This window comes from Bos indicus x Bos taurus, chromosome 1 (genome assembly GCF_003369695.1).
Source record: "Bos indicus x Bos taurus breed Angus x Brahman F1 hybrid chromosome 1, Bos_hybrid_MaternalHap_v2.0, whole genome shotgun sequence".
In the NCBI taxonomy this organism is placed as follows: Eukaryota; Metazoa; Chordata; class Mammalia; order Artiodactyla; family Bovidae; genus Bos; species Bos indicus x Bos taurus.
The window spans coordinates 18841786-18854457 of record NC_040076.1 but is presented as its reverse complement, the minus strand read 5'-3'; positions in this window follow the sequence as shown (position 1 = coordinate 18854457).

Sequence of the window (12672 nt, the reverse complement as noted above, 5' to 3'; positions counted from 1 at the left end):
CACTCCTCTGCATCCTACCCCTGTACATCACCACAGTGCACCTAGATGAGCTCCTTCTATTTGTTTTACACTTGGTAATGTATATACATCAATGCTATTCTCTTAGTTCTTACCACCCTTTCCAACACCATTTGTTGAAGGGACTATCCTTTCCCCATGGCAACACTTGTTTCTTTTTTACAGCTGAATTATATGTATGTATATGTATTTACAAAAATCTTATATTTTTCTTTCTTTACACCCAGCATTTCATTTTATTGCCTTTTTAGCAATCTTTTCTCATTATATCAGAGTATTGCTTTATGGGCAATTGCTAAATATCCTTATGTCTGTATTTATATCTGCATCTATCTATACATCACATATTCTTTATCCATTCATCCAGTCATGCACACTTAGGTTGTTTCTATATCTTGATTTATTGTAAATAATGCTGCAATGAACACAGGAATACAGATACTTCTTTGAGAAATGATTTTGTCTCCTTTAGATATATTCCCAGAAGTGGGACTGTTGGGTCATAAGGTCGTTTTCGTATTAATTTTTTGAGGACCTTCCATACTGTTTCCATAGTGGCTGTGCCAGTTTGCATTTCTATCAGCTGTGCACAAGGGTTCTCTTTCCTCCATATCTTTGTGAATATTTGTGATCCTTTTTTTTTTTTTGATGATAGATGTCCTAACTAGTGTGAGATGATAGTTTTGATTTGTATTTCCTTGATGATTAGGGATGTTACTAGATACCTATTGACCATTCATATATCTTCTTTGGAGAAATGACTATGGAGTTCTTCAGCCCACTTTTTAATCAGGTTATTATTACTTTTTGTTTTAAGTTGCATGAGTTCAATATATATTTTGAAAAAGTGGTTATGTGATTTGCAAATATCAATACCATTTGTACTTGATTCTGATTTATTTTGTATCATGGCAGAAGTATGAATATAAATATTTCTGCTCAGGATATATAATTTTTTCCCATTCTATTGTTGCATTTTTATTTGGTTTCCTAGGCTGTGCAGAAAGTTTTTGGTTTCATGTCAGTGCAGTTTAGTTGCTCAGTTGTGTCCAACTCTTTGTGACCCCATGGACTGCAGAAGCCAGTCTTCTCTGTCCATCATTAACTCCTGGAGCTTGCTCAAACTCACGTACATCAAATTGGTGATGCCATCCAACCATCTCATCCTCTGTTGTCCCCTTCTCTTCCTGCCTTCAATCTTTCCCAGCATCAGGGTCTTTTCCAAGGAGTCAGTTCTTCACATCAGGTGGTCAAAGTGGTTCAGCTTCAGCATCAGTCCTTCCAATGAATAGTCGGGATTGATTTCCTTTAGGATGAACTGGTTTGATCTTGCAGTCCAAGGGACTCTCAAGAGTCTTCTCCAACACCACAGTCCAAAAGCATCAATTCTTAGGTGCTCAGCTTTCTTTATATTCCAACTCTCACATCCATACATGAATACTGGAAAAATACATGACTAGATGGACCTTTGTGGGCAAAGTAATGTCTCTGCTTTTTAATATGCTATCTAAGTGGGTCATACTGAGAAGGCAATGGCACCCCACTCCAGTACTCTTGCCTGGAAAATCCCATGGACAGAGGAGCCTGGTGGGCTGCAGTCCATGGGGTCGCTAAGAGTCGGGCACGGCTGAGCGACTTCACTTTCACTTTTCACTTTAATGCATTGGAAAAGGAAATGGCAACCCACTCCAGTATTCTTGCCTGGAGAATCCCAGGGACGGGGGAGCCTGGTGGGCTGCCATCTATGGGGTCGCACAGAGCAACTGAAGCAACTTAGCAGCTAGGTTGGTCATAGCTTTTCTTCCAAGGAACAAGCGTCTTTTAATTTCATGGCTGCAGTCACTATCTGCAGTGATTTTGGAGCCCAAGAAAATAAAATCTCTCACTGCTTCCATTGTTTCCCCATCTATTTGCCATGAAGTGATGGAACCAGATGCCATCATCTTAGTTTTCTGAATGTTGAGTTTTAAGCCAACTTTTTCACTCTCATCTTTCATGTTCAACAAAAGGCTCCTTAGTTCTACGCTTTCTGCCATAAGGGTGGTGTCATCTGCATATCTGAGGTTACTGATATTTCTCCCTGCAGTCTTGAGTCCAGCTTGTGCTTTATTCAGTGTGGCATTTCGCATAATGTACTCTGCATATAAGTTAAATAAGCAGGGTGGCAATATACAGCCTTGATGTATTCCTTTCCCAATTTGGAACAAGTCTCTTATTCCATGTCCAGTCCTATTTGTTGCTTCCTGAACTGAATACAGATTTCTCAGGAGGCAGGTCAGATGGTCTGGTATTCCCATCTCTTTCAGAATTTTCCAGTTTGTTGTGATTCACACAGTCAAAGGCTTTGGTGTAGTCAATGAAGCAGAAGTAGATGCTTTTCTGGGACCCTCTTGCTTTTTCATTGATCCAACGGATGTCGGCAGTTTGATCGCTGGTTCCTCTGCATTTTCTAAAGCCAGCTTGAACATTTGGAAGTTCACGGTTCATGTATTGCTGAAGCCTGGCTTGGAGAATTTTAAGCATCACATTACTAGCGTGTGAGATGAGTGCAATCGTGTGGTAGTTTGAGCATTCTTTGACATTGCCTTTCTTTGGGATTGGAATGAAAACTGAGCTTTTCCAATCCGGTGGCCACTGCTGAGTCTTCCAAATTTGCTGACATATTGAGTGCAGCACTTCCACAGCATCATCTTTTAGGATTTGAAATAGCTCCACTGGAATTCCATCACCTCCACTAGCTTTGTGCGTAGTGATGCTTCTTAAGGCCAAATTGAGTTTGCATTCCAGGATATCTGGCTCTAGTCCAGTGACCACTCCATTCTGGTTATCTGGGTCATGAAGATCTTTTTTGTACAGTTCTTCTGTGTATCCTTGCCACGTCTTCTTAACATCTTCTGCTTCTGTTAGGTCCATACCATTTCTATCCTTTATTGTGCCCATCTTTGCATGAAATGTTCCCTTGGTATCTCTAATTTTCTTGAAGAGATCTCTAGTTTTTCCCATTCTATTGTTTTCTTCTATTTCATTGCACTGATCACTGAGGAAGGCTTTCTTATCTCTCCTTGCTATTCTTTGGAACTCTGCATTCAGATGTTTATATCTTTCCTTTTATCCTTTGCCTTTAGCGTCTCTTCTTTTCTCAGCTATTTGTAGGGTCTCTTCAGACAACCATTTTGCCTTTTTGCATTTCTTTTTCTTGCTGATGATCTTGATCATTCCCTCCTGTACAATGTCATGAACCTCCATCCATAGTTCTACAGGTACTCTGTCTATCAGATTTAATCCCTTGAATTTATTTATCACTTCCACTGTATAATTGCAAGGGATTTGATTTAGGTCATACCTGAATGGTCTAGTGGTTTTCCCTACTTTCTTCAATTTCAGTCTGAATTTGCCAATAAGGAGTTCATGATCTGAGCCACAGTCAGCTCCCAGTTTGTTTTTGTGACTGTATAGAGCTTCTGCATCTTTTGGCTGCAAAAGAATATAATCAATCTGATTTCGGTATTGATCATCCAGTAATGTTCATCTGTAGAGTCGTCTCTTACATTGTTGGAAGAAGGTGTTTGCTATGACCAGTGCATTCTTTTGGCTTCTGTTAGGCTTTGATGTAGTGACACTTTTTATTTTTGGGTTTGTTGTGTGTGATTTGTTTTTAATTTTAAAAACTGAATTTTTTACATAGTTTTATTGATACTATTCTTTTTCTTCATGGGTTTTGCTTTTTGATAGCATTTATAGAAAGGCTTCTTCACTCTAAGTTTATATCAATATACCCTTAGATTTTCTTCTAGTTTATAGGTTTTATTTTTCCATTTGTACTTGATTCTAATTTACTTTGATATCATGGTGGAAGTATGAATATAAATATTTCTGCTCAGGATATCTAATTTATCTGCTTTCATGTTGATTTTTCACTAATATGAAATACTTCAACTATCATTTCATTTCAGTTCAGTTCATTTCAATTCAGTCGCTCAGTCATGTCCGACTCTTTGCGACCCCATGAATCACAGCACGCCAGGCCTCCCTGTCCATCACCAAATCCCGGGGTTCACCCAGACCCACGTCCATCGAATCAGTGATGCCATCCAGCCATCTCATCCTCTGTCGTCCCCTTCTCCTCCTGCCCCCAATCTCTCCCAGCATCAGGGTCTTTTCCAATGAGTCAACTCTTCATATGAGGTGGCCAAAGTACTGGAGTTTCAGCTTCAGCATCATTCCCTCCAAAGAAATCCCAGGGCTGATCTCCTTCAGAATGGACTGCTTGGATCTCCTTGCAGTCCAAGGGACTCTCAAGAGTCTTCTCCAACACCACAGTTCAAAAGCATCAATTCTTCGGTGCTAAGCCTTCTTCACAGTCCAACTCTCACATCCATACGTGACCACAGGAAAAACCATAGCCTTGACTAGACGAACCTTTGTTGGCAAAGTAATGTCTCTGCTTTTGAATATGCTATCTAGGTTGGTCATAACTTTCCTTCCAAGGAGTAAGCGTCTTTTAATTTCATGGCTGCAGTCACCATCTGCAGTGATTTTGGAGCCCAGAAAAATAAAGTCTGACACTGTTTCCACTGTTTCCCCATCTATTTGCCATGAAGTGATGGGACTGGATGCCATGATCTTCATTTTCTGAATGTTGAGCTTTAAGCCAACTTTTTCACTCTCCACTTTCACCTTCTTCAAGAGGCGTTTTAGTTCCTCTTCACTTTCTGCCATAAGGGTGGTGTCATCTGCATATCTGAGGTTATTGATATTTGTCCCGGCAATCTTGATTCCAGCTTGTGTTTCTTCCAGTCCAGCGTTTCTCATGATATACTCTGCATATAAGTTAAATAAGCAGGGTGATAATATACAGCCTTGACGTACTCCTTTTCCTATTTGGAACCAGTCTGTTGTTCCATGTCCAGTTCTACATCCTTAATTTGATTTGTACATATATGGAGTCTGTGGTTTCTATTAATAAGTTTTCAAGTTTGACAGCAATATTGCACTATGTATTATAACTTGATAATATAATATCTAGTATAGAAAGTTTATTATTAATCCTTGTTTTCACAAATTTTGAGATGAAATTGAGTCCTATAATCTAGTTCCAAAGAAAAACTCTCATTTGGAGGTGGATGAAACTGGAGCCTATTATACAGAGTGAAGTAAGCCAGAAAGAAAAACACCAATACAGTATATTAATGCATATATATGGAATTTACAAAGATGGTAACAATAATCCTGTATGCGAGACAGCAAAAGAGACACAGATGTATAGAACAGTCTTTTGGACTCTGTGGGAGAGGGCGAGGGTGAGATGATTTGGGAGAATGGCATTGAAACATGTATAATATCCTATATGAAATGAATTGCCAGTCCAGGTTCGATGCAGGATACAGGATGCTCAGGGCTGGTGCACTGGGATGACCCAGAGGGATGGTACGGGCAGGGAGGTGGGAGGGGGAGTTCAGGATGGGGAACACATGTACACCCGTGGCGGATTCATGTTGATGTATGGCAAAACCAATACTATATTGTAAAGTAATTAGCCTCCAATTAAAATAAATTTAAATTAAAAAAATAAAATAAAAATAAAAAAAGAAAAACTCTCATTTGGATTTCAATCAGGATTGCATTAAATTATATATAAATAATCTATGTATTGTAGATTAATTTGGAGAAAGCTGATATATTTACAATATAAATGCTTCCTATCTGGAAACATGGGTAGTACTACATTTTTGACTCTTCTTTTATTTCCATTAGTAATTTTATTTATCTTTCCTTAAACCCAGTGTTTTATTTTTTTGCCCATTTAGGACTCTTTCTTCATTATAGTAGGAGCATTACTTTATGGACAATTGCCTTTTCCAACATTGAGTTATCTGTTCCTGAACTCCACCACTCATATCATCTGGGATTTTGCTATTTACCTGCTCATTTTAACCAATTAGTAGCAAACCTGGCAACGGTCTGCATTTACCGGAAGTTCTCACAGAATCACACGGTCATGGGAGAATGGCATTTCTACAGTGAGAGAGGGAAAATTCCAGTTGTTTGTCCTTCTTTTTGGTCCAGTAGTCAATTAGTTCCTGAGATAAATTGTTCTGGCTCACATATTGCAATTTTATGGGGACTGTGGGGTGTGAATTTAGGAGCGAAAGGAGGGTTCCTATGATCATTTATCTTCAAAGAGAGGACACCTTCTACTCTGAGGTCATGTCTTTTGGTTTAAGGCTCTGTCTCCAACACAAGGAAAATAACTCTTAGAGGAACAACTCCTTAAACTATTATAGCCTAGTAATGTTTTAATTTGCATGTTGTTCCCATCTGGATTATTGTATAAGAGCAAGACTCTGACCATTCTTAGACACTGGACACAATTTTAATAGTGGGGTGATTGGTAGAGGACTGTAGGGAATAAGAGGACATCAAAAAATGGCAAAGTTGGAGGGAGAGAAGTGCTCTTTTAAAGAGAGAGAGAGCAGATCTCTATGAGAAGTTAGCAGAGCTCAGAAAATGAAACTTCTTTATATTTGTAGCTTGTTCTGCCTAATTGTATAGAAAAATTGCACGAGGAATAGAGGAATAGAAGGGGTGGAGGTTATAGCTGCTTTTACAGTAAGATCCATTAAATTTCTTTCCCACTAGCCTAATCTCAGCCAACAGAAGGCATGTTTATTACTATGGAAAAGGAAGCAGCAGCAGGGCTCCCACCACATATAGAATTCTACTGTCACCAATGCAGTCATTTTTAGTGACACATTAAAACAAACATCCAGGCTATAATTACTTTGAAAAAATATCTTTCCCAACTGTAATCATTAGGATAATCATTCAATACTGCATTTTCTAATAAAATATAGCCCTTTATTCTACCTAGTAATCTATGTGGCATTATTACCGATGTGCCAAATTAAAAGAAAAAATCACTTCCAAGCAGCTACATTTAGTGTGCAGCACTCACAGCTGCCACAGGAAGCTCAGCTCACAATCAATTTGATAAATCAATCAATTTTCATTTTGTCTTCATCTCCTAGGTAACCAGAGCATCCATCCAGACCCTTGCCAAGGGAGAACATTTAAAAAGTAATATGTATTCATAATCGGTTTTCTTCTAACACTGACTTAATAAAAACACAAAAAGCTACCCATGCAGTATTTTAAATCACAGTAACACAAATATTCTTTGATTCTGGAGAGAGAGCTTGAAGGGAAACATACTATAGAATACAGCATCATTGTTTTTCAGTCTCTTATGATCTATCAGGAACAAAAACTGCACCACCTGCTTTGTCTATTATGTATTTAATGTGAATAACAAGCATCCCACTGCTAGTCATTAAAACAAATCGTAAGCCATCTGACATTATACTTACAACTTGTCCCCTGCTTCTTGACTCTGAGAAAGACATAACTTGCAGGGGGAGGAAAGTATTGGGGCAAACCCTTTGATGTGAATACAAGGCATCTGGCCTCAAAGGAAGTTATTTATCTGCCTCCAAATCCCTAAAAAAGCATTATGTAAAATATAATTAACCTTAAAAGCTTCTGCACATCAAAGGAAACTATTAGCAAGGTGAAAAGACAGCCTTCAGAATGGGAGAAAATAATAGCAAATGAAGCAACCGACAAACAACTAATCTCAAAAATATACAAGCAACTCCTACAGCTCAACTCCAGAAAAATAAACGACCCAATCAAAAAATGGGCCAAAGAACTAAATAGACATTTCTCCAAAAAAGACATACAGATGGCTAACAAACACATGAAAAGATGCTCAACATCACTCATTATCAGAGAAATGCAAATCAAAACCACTATGAGGTACCATTTCACACCAGTCAGAATGGCTGCGATCCAAAAGTCTACAAATAATAAATGCTGGAGAGGGTGTGGAGAAAAGGGAACCCTCTTACACTGTTGGTGGGAATGCAAACTAGTACAGCCACTATGGAGAACAGTGTGGAGATTCCTTAAAAAACTGGAAATAGAACTGCCTTATGATCCAGCAATCCCACTGCTGGGCATACACACTGAGGAAACCAGAAGGGAAAGAGACACGTGTACCCCAATGTTCATCGCAGCACTGTTTATAATAGCCAAGACATGGAAGCAACCTAGATGTCCATCAGCGGATGAATGGATAGGAAAGCTGTGGTACATATACACAATGGAGTATTACTCAGCCATTAAAAAGAATACATTTGAATCAGTTCTGATGAGGTGGATGAAACTGGAGCCTATTGTACAGAGTGAAGTAAGCCAGAAGGAAAAACATAAATACAGTATACTAACGCATATATATGGAATTTAGAAAGATGGTAACAATAACCTGGTTTACGAGACAGCTAAAGAGACACTGATGTATAGAACAGTCTTATGGACTCTGTGGGAGAGGGAGAGGGTGGGAAGATTTGGGAGAATGGCAATGAAACATATAAAATATCATGTAGGAAACGAGTTGCCAGTCCAGGTTCGATGCATGATGCTGGATGCTTGGGGCTGGTGCACTGGGACGGCCCAGAGGGATGGTATGGGGAGGGAGGAGGGAGGAGGGTTCGGGATGGGGAGCGCATGTATACCTGTGGCGGATTCATTTTGACATTTGGCAAAACTAATACAATTATGTAAAGTTTAAAAATAAAATAAAATTGGAAGAAAAAAATAAAATAAAATAAAATAAAATGATCATGTCAAAAAAAAAAAAAAAAAAAAAAAAACAGTATTGTTGGCACAGTGTAGAGGATGAAAATTTCTAGCAGTTGCAAAAAGCATTAGGTTTTGCCTTACCTGAAACCTCTTGGTGTGTGAAGTCATGAGAAAAGTGGAACATTTGGTGTTTTAGGAATAACTCACATGCAGGAAGTCATGGATCTTGTAAAGTTTGCTGATACAATGTGACATTCAAATTCCACTGACTGCTCAGGCTCTCAGTTCTGTTAAGCCTGTGCCTTCTACCTGGATATAGCTAGTTGGCATGTTGGCTGTTGTTTCCTATGGAAAGTTTTAACCCATGCTATGTAAAGGTTCAACACCAAATACACATTGGAGAACTTACATGTAAATATACAGGAGAAGACTAATATTTGCTGAACCCTATTGAAATTAAGAAAAGGAAGACTCTGAAAATAAAACAGTATGGATGAGATTATCAGTCTTTGACTTTCTATGTTACAAATACTATTTTTGTTTGACTGTTTTAAAGAACTTGGAACATAAGGTCATTGGATTTATATCCAAGAGTAAAATAAAAGCAAAGATTAGACATAGCATGCTCTTATAGGAAAATCACTAACCTGAAAATCTTTCCTGGCTCTCCTAGGGCCCTTTGGTGGGAATTTGATGAAATTCAACTCATTTCTGTTTGGGCCTCATCTGTCAAATGAAGTGTTGATAAAGAGGACATTAAGTTTCTCCCAACTCTAAAATGCTATGGTTTTATCTAATAGATTAGGAGCACTCAAGGAGTTCCTTCCTACCCCCACATATGTACACACAGACTATGTTTATTGCAAATGCTCTAAAACTGAGGAACACATAACCAGATATTTAATACTTACAAGATTTACATTAGAATTTCAAAATAACATTTGACTGAGTATTTATAAATCATTTTTATGTCATAATTTAATGTAACCAAACACAAAACAAGCAGTGCTATGTGTTTGGATTTGAATCTCCTTGAGTTCATTTTATTTTGTACCATCCTGCATTGAGAGCCAAACTCTTATTAGCTAACAGAGGGACCCGTGATGTGTCAATTAATTCAAGGCTTTTGAGGTTATTTACAACCTGTAGTAAATTCATTCCATTTTACAAAAACAAATAGGTGCCATGGGCTAAACAGTGAGTATTCTACAAACTCATTAAGGTTCCGTTCATGAAAGAATTGAAGAATGTGTGTTGGGGGGGAGGAGGGTAAACATATAAACATTTCTGGAAACCTCTTGATTCTTCTTGGTAAACATAACAAGAGAAAGAGTGCAGATTAAATTTAACAAGATCTTTGTCTCCTACAGAGCTCTTTGTAGCTCCCTTATGGTCCTTGTTGAGGAGAATAACAGTCAGTACATAACACTTTGGGAAGTTTCAGGCCTCCTAAAACTCTTCATGAAATGCCATTATTACCCATAGTTGATCTTAATTTTAATTGTAGCCAAGCCATTATATATGTGTGTATACAATGTATTTTAATAAACATAGAAACACAATTTGAAAATGAAAGTGTTAGTCACTCAGTCATATCTGACTCTTTGCAACCCCATGGACTCCTCTATCCATGGAATTCTCCAGGCAAGAATACTAGAGTGGGTAGCCATCCCCTTCTTCAGGGGATCTTCCCAACCCAGGGATTGAACCTGGGTCTCCTGCATTGCAGGCAGATTCTTCACCATCTGAGCCACCAGGGAAGCCCAAATATAAAAACATAAAATGCTATATGTCATTGTTATTGTTCTTCAGTCACCCAGGTGTGTCCAACTCTTTGCGACCACTTGAACTGAAGCACGGCAGGCTTCCCTGTCCCTCACTGTCTGCTGGATTTTGCCTAAGTTCATGTGAATTACATTGATGATGCCATCCAGCCATCTCATCCTCTGATGTCCTCTTCTCCTTCTGTATTCAGTCTTTCCCAAAATCAGTCTTTTCCAATGAATCAGCTGTTCACATCAGGTGACCAAAATATTGGTGCTTGAGCTTCAGCATCAGAAAACTTGATGCCTTTGAACTGTGGTGTTGGCAAAGACTCTTGAGAGTCCCTTGGACAGCAAGGAGATCAAACCAATCTTTTAAAAATAATTATTTATTCATATTTTAATATTTAATATGTCATATAGTAAAATTTCTTCTGAAATGCATTGTTTTTCCTGAGGGCCCTATGTCTTTTCTTTCTCATCTGTCTGTGTTGTATGTGCCATTTCTATATTTAATCTTACCACCAAGATCAAAGGATGGGCCCTATTATTTTGGGTCCTCAACATTATGTTTTGTGAGGTTTGTCCATTTGATATGTTTATGGCTAGTTCCTTTTAACAGCTATAGAGAATTCCATTGTAGGAAGAAAACAATGTATTTAGTCATTCTTCCATGAAGTACCTTTAAGTTCTTTACGATTCTTAACTACAAACAGTGCTGAAACATTCTTTTACATGCTTTCTTCCACACATGTGACAGGGCTTTTAGGGCAGTGATGCTTAAAGTGTGCTCCTAGACCAGCAAATTGGCATTTCCTGGGAACTTGTCAGGAATGCAGATTCCTGGGTCCTACCTTAAGGGAATTAGATGTTCTAGGGGATGGACAGTAGCCATCTATTTTAAGAAGCCCTGCACATGATTCTGTTGTATCAGCTCAGTTCAGTCACTCAGTTGTTTCTGACTCTTTGCGACCCCATCGACTGCAGCGCAGGCTTCCCTATCCATCACCATCTCCCGGAGCTTGCTCAGACTCATGTCCATCAAGTCATTGATGCCATTGAACCATCTCATCCTCTGTCGTCCCCTTCTCCTCCTGCCTTCAGTCTTTTCCAGCATCAGGGTCTTTTCCAATGAGTCGGTTCTTCATATCAGGTGGCCAAAGTGTTGGATCTCCAGCCTCAGCATCAGTCCTTCCAATGAACATTCAGGACTGATTTTCTTTAGGATTGACTGGTTTGATCTCCTTGCAGTTCAAGGGACTCTCAAGAGTCTTCTCCAACACCACAGTCCAAAAGCATCAATTCTTAGGTGCTCAGCTTTCTTTATAGTCCAACTCTCACATCCATACATGACTACTGGAAAAACCATAGCTTTGACCACATGGACCTTTTTTGGCAAAGTAATGACTCTTCTTTATACTATGCTGTCTAGGTTTGTCATAACTTTTCTTCCAAGGAGCAAGCATCTTTTAATTTCGTGGCTGCAGTCACTATCTGCCATGATTTTAGAGCCCAAGAAAAGAAAGTCTGTCACTGTTTCCCTGTCTATTTGCCATGAAGTCATGAAGTAATGGGACCAGATGCCATGATCTTCATTTTTTGAATGTTGAGTTTTAAGCCAACTTTTTCACTCTCCTCTTTCACTTTCATCAAGAGGCTTTTTAGTTCCTCTTCACTTTCTGCCATAAGGGTGATGTCATCAAAAACTCTGAGGTTTTTGCTATTTTTCCCGGAAATCTTGATTCCAGCTTATGCTTCATCCAGCCTAGCATTTCACCTGATTTACTCTGCATATAAGTTAAATAAGCAGAGTGACAATATACCGCCTTGATGTCCTCCTTTCCCAATTTGGAACCAGTCTGTTGTTCCATGTCCAGTTCTAACTCTTGTTTCTTGGCCTACATACAGGTTTCTCAGGAGGCAGGTAAGGTGGTCTGGTATTCCCATCTTTTTCAGAATTTTCAAAAGTTTGTTGTGGTCCACACAACCAAAGGCTTTGGCATAGTCAATAAAGCAGAAGTAGATAATTTTCTGGGCCTCCCTTGAGTTTTCTGTGATTCAGTAGATATTGGCAATTTAATCTCTGGTTCCTCTGACTTTTCAAAATCCAACCTGAACATCTGGAAGTTCTTGGTTCAGGTACTATTGAAGCCTTGCTTGGAGAATTTTGAGCACTACTTTGGTAGTGTGTGAGATGAGCACAATTATATGAGACAAACAAGTCAATCTTAAAGGAAATCAGCCCTGAGTA